Source organism: Myotis brandtii, unplaced genomic scaffold (assembly GCF_000412655.1).
Source record: "Myotis brandtii unplaced genomic scaffold, ASM41265v1 scaffold133, whole genome shotgun sequence".
In the NCBI taxonomy this organism is placed as follows: domain Eukaryota; kingdom Metazoa; phylum Chordata; class Mammalia; order Chiroptera; family Vespertilionidae; genus Myotis; species Myotis brandtii.
In genome coordinates, this window is record NW_005354718.1 from 2,525,326 (window position 1) to 2,530,144 (window position 4,819).

The following is a 4,819-nucleotide window of genomic DNA, read 5'->3' on the forward strand; positions in this document are numbered from 1 at the left end:
AAGTGAGCTCTGCAACACTAGAAATACACTGAATATTATTGGAACTGTGCAGCTTTAGGGAGTGGGAGAGAGAGAGAGAGACCATCAATGTGAGAGACACATCGAGTGGTTGCCTCCTGCACTTACCCCACCTGATGGGGGGGATCGATCCTGCAACCCAGGCACACTTTATTTGTGACCTGAGGTATACTTAGTTCAATTACTGAAATTTATAGCTAAAAAAAAGAGAGAGCAGAATCATTTGTTACTTGCTCAGATGTCCATTGTAAATGCAGCAAGTATTTCTAGCTCTATCTTACATTATTCTGAGTTGCAAACTTGGGGTGAATAAAGGGTTTAATCTAATGGAAATTGAGCCCTGCAATGCACAGTAGTGTCTTCTAGAAATACACTGAATATTATTGGAACTGTGCAGCTTTCTTCCAATTCTATTATTTCGTTTAATCAGATTGTGGGTCCTTTTTTGATAACTGGAAACAATTTGACATTATAATCATTGTTCCTAACACTCTGTTCAAGCATATTACCTGAACCCCCAAGAATATCTGGACAGCACCGCTTGTCGGAGGAACTTGACCGGAGATGTGTGTGCTGTGATGAGGGTTCATGCCTTCCTAGAGCAGTGGGGCCTTGTTACAGGTCACATGACCTGGTTGCAGGCTTGATGCCAGTAGGGGACATGCGGGAGGCAGCTGATCAATGTTCCACTCTCACATGGATCTTTCTCCCTCCCTCTCCCTTCCTCTCTCTAAAAGTAAATAAAAATATTGGGAAAAGAGCTTTAAATAGTAACATATTTAATGTACTTGACAATGGGACAGGGTGGAGACTATTCTCCCATTTTTTCCGAGGAGGCACAGAAAAGTTAGGTAACTTTCCCTATGTTACCCACTCATAAGTGACAAAGCCTTCTGGTCTTAATCGATGCTGTAATTAGAAAATATTTCTAATGCTCAGAAAAGTTTTGAGACAAATAGAAAGCTGGGTGTGTCCGCCACCAAGCTTACCAGTAAAAATCTCACTTTATTTCCATACTTGATTATTTGGCTTTGATATTTTTCTTTGGTTGATTTCTCAGAAAGAACAGTAGTCTGAGTTTTTACAATATTCCTAGTTTCTCTATAGCATTTATTTATTTGTTTGTTTGTTTATTATAATTTTTTCTTTTCTTAAGACTCAGGAGTAATCAGGGTATTGTAAATCCTGATTACGCAGACACTAATCATGAATAATGCAAACTCCAATCATCATGTTCTAATCTGCCCTCCAAAAGGAGGAACAGGTGCCTGGCTGGTGTTGCTCAGTTGGTTGAGTGTTGTCCCATGCACCATGCAATGAAAGGTTGCTGATTCGATACCCCCCCCCCCCCCCCCCCCCCCCCCCCCCCCCGTGTGCAGGAGGCAGTCGATTGTTGTTCCACTCTCACATTGGTGTTCCTATCTCTCTAAAATCAATAAAAAGCCCTGGCTGGTTTGGCTCAGTGGATACAGCGTTAGCCTGCGGACTGAAAGGTCCTGGGTTCGATTCCAGTCAAGGGCACATGCCAGGGTTGTGGGCTCGATCCCCAGTGGGGGGCATAGAGGAGGCAGACTATCCATGATTCTCTCATCATTGATGTTTCTATCTCTCTCTCTCCCTCCCTCTCTGAAATCAATAAAAAAATATTTTTTTAAAAAAATATTACCTGAACCCCCAAGAATATCTGGACAGCACCGCTTGTCTCGGAGGAACGACCGGAGATGTGTGTGCTGTGATGAGGGTTCATGCCTTCCTAGAGCAGTGGGGCCTTGTTAATTACCAAGTGGACCTGGAAAGCCCGCCCAGGGGATGGGACCCCACCTACGCCTCATTTCACTGTGCTGGCTGATACCCTCTCTGGGCTGGTGCCTTTACACCTTCGATCACCTCAGGTCCCAGCTGCTCAGCAGATGTTAAATTTTCCTGAGGAGAACAAGGAAAAACCAATTGATTTGCAGAACTTTGGTCTCCGTACTGACATTTACTCCAAAAAAACCTTGGCAAAGAATAAAGGTGCCAGTGCTGGAAGGGAGTGGACGGAGCAGGAGACCCTGCTGCTGCTGGAGGCCTGGAGATGTACACGGATGATTGGGACAAAGTGTCGGAGCACGTGGGCAGCCGGACTCAGGATGAGTGCACCCTCCACTTCCTGCGGCTCCCCATCGAGGAGGAGCCGCACCTGGAGAACTCGGCCGCCTCCCTGAGGCCCAGGCCTACCACCGGGTCCCCTTCAGCCAGTCAGGAAACCCGTCATGAGCAAGTAGCCTTTCTGGCATCTGAGGTGGAGCTCCAGTGGCATCTGCTGCAGCTAAAGCGGCTTTGGAGGAGTTTTCTCGGTCCGGGAGGAGGTGCCCCTGGAACTGGTTGAAGCTCATGTCAAGAAAGTACAAGAAGCAGCTCGAGCCCCTGGGAAAGTGGATCCCACCTGTGGCCTGGAGAGCCTGTGTTGCAGGCACGGCCCGAGGAGCCGAGAAAGCTTGAAGGAGCTGAAGAGGAAAAAATGGAAACAGATGCTGCCCTAACCGTTTGGCTCAGTGGATAGAGCGTCGGCTCGATTGTTGTTCCACTCTCACATTGGTGTTCCTATCTCTCTAAAATCAATAAAAAGCCCTGGCTGGTTTGGCTCAGTGGATACAGCGTTAGCCTGCGGACTGAAAGGTCCTGGGTTCGATTCCAGTCAAGGGCACATGCCAGGGTTGTGGGCTCGATCCCCAGTGGGGGGCATAGAGGAGGCAGACTATCCATGATTCTCTCATCATTGATGTTTCTATCTCTCTCTCTCCCTCCCTCTCTGAAATCAATAAAAAAATATTTTTTTAAAAAAATATTACCTGAACCCCCAAGAATATCTGGACAGCACCGCTTGTCGGAGGAACTTGACCGGAGATGTGTGTGCTGTGATGAGGGTTCATGCCTTCCTAGAGCAGTGGGGCCTTGTTAATTACCAAGTGGACCTGGAAAGCCCGCCCAGGGGATGGGACCCCACCTACGCCTCATTTCACTGTGCTGGCTGATACCCTCTCTGGGCTGGTGCCTTTACACCTTCGATCACCTCAGGTCCCAGCTGCTCAGCAGATGTTAAATTTTCCTGAGGAGAACAAGGAAAAACCAATTGATTTGCAGAACTTTGGTCTCCGTACTGACATTTACTCCAAAAAAACCTTGGCAAAGAATAAAGGTGCCAGTGCTGGAAGGGAGTGGACGGAGCAGGAGACCCTGCTGCTGCTGGAGGCCTGGAGATGTACACGGATGATTGGGACAAAGTGTCGGAGCACGTGGGCAGCCGGACTCAGGATGAGTGCACCCTCCACTTCCTGCGGCTCCCCATCGAGGAGGAGCCGCACCTGGAGAACTCGGCCGCCTCCCTGAGGCCCAGGCCTACCACCGGGTCCCCTTCAGCCAGTCAGGAAACCCGTCATGAGCAAGTAGCCTTTCTGGCATCTGAGGTGGAGCTCCAGTGGCATCTGCTGCAGCTAAAGCGGCTTTGGAGGAGTTTTCTCGGTCCGGGAGGAGGTGCCCCTGGAACTGGTTGAAGCTCATATCAAGAAAGTACAAGAAAGAAACCAAGATGGCGGCATAGGTAAACATCAGAAATTGCTGCCTCGCACAACCACTTCAAAAATACAAATAAAAGACAAAACGGACATCATCCAGAACCACAGGAAGGCTGGCTGAGTGGAAATTCTACAACTAGAAGAAAAGAGAAAAGCAAACTGAGACTCAGAGGAGGTGCAGAAGTAAAGTGCAGAGGTACCGAGGCGTGAGCGTAGAAAGGGCTGACAACGGAGGACGCAGTTGTCTTTTATAATCAGGAGGGAGTCACAAGCTCCCAACTGCTCTGAACTCCAGTTCCAGGCAAGTCTCTGGGGACCCAGACTCATATGGGGAGAAACTGGACGGTCTGGCATCGGTCGGAACTCGAGGGCGGCTTTCTCTAAGAGGTACTGGCAGTGATTACCATGGGACACTGAGACCTGGAGCCTTTTAGGGCAGGGCTGAGGATCAGCTATAGCTGTTTGCTCCACCCTGTTGATTCCCTGAGACCACGCCCCACCCAAGCTGTGCACAGAGGCTTTTGCATATGAATGGCCTGGCCCTTTGCAATCTAAAATTACCTAACAAACTGCAGCTGGGTCAGGTCAGAGAGACCCAGAACTTCCAAAAGAAGTCCCAAGGCCCCACAGAAGCTTGCATTGCTTCACAGCTGGGCCTCATCTGGGCACCTCCAAACCCCAAACAAAGAAGAGGAATCTGCAGATCTCTCCATAGCTCCTGCTGGGTAGCCTCAGGCAGAGGCTAAATTAGCACCTCCTTAGAGATCCAAGAGCCAGTGTACCCAGTGGTCAGAGTGGGACCATCCAGATTACAACTCCTCAGATCCATAAGGGACACACTCAGGGAGCAGACTCAGTGAGCACCAAAGCCCCACTGAAGCAAGTCTTGCCCCAGAAGGGTGTCTCCAGCACAGAAGTTCTCCCACCATAGACACAGCTGATTCTCACAGCCAATTGGCCTGGAGGTCAATTCCTCCCAGTGATACCTACAACAATCAAGGCTTAACTACAACAAGACTGTGCACAAAGCCCACAAAGGGGTGCAACAAGAGTGTCCAACTCAGGTAATTGGGGAGGCTGAGCCACTGGGCCCTATAGGACACCTAGCACACAAAGCCACTCTATCAACACAGGGAAGCAGCCAAAATGCGGAGACAAAGAAACAGGTCACAAATGACAGAAATGAAGGAAAGCAAACTACTGGATATAGAATTCAAAACCACACTTTTAAGGTTTTTCAAGAATTT

The 4,819-nt window shown here is 48.9% G+C and overlaps 2 pseudogenes; both read left to right on the forward strand.

The window, feature by feature from the left end:
• The first annotated feature begins 664 nt into the window (after positions 1–664).
• LOC102260669 lies at positions 665–2,540 on the forward strand (annotated as a pseudogene).
• Positions 2,541–2,843: 303 nt separating this feature from the next.
• Positions 2,844–4,819, forward strand: part of LOC106723597 — a 3,087-nt pseudogene continuing 1,111 nt past the window's right edge.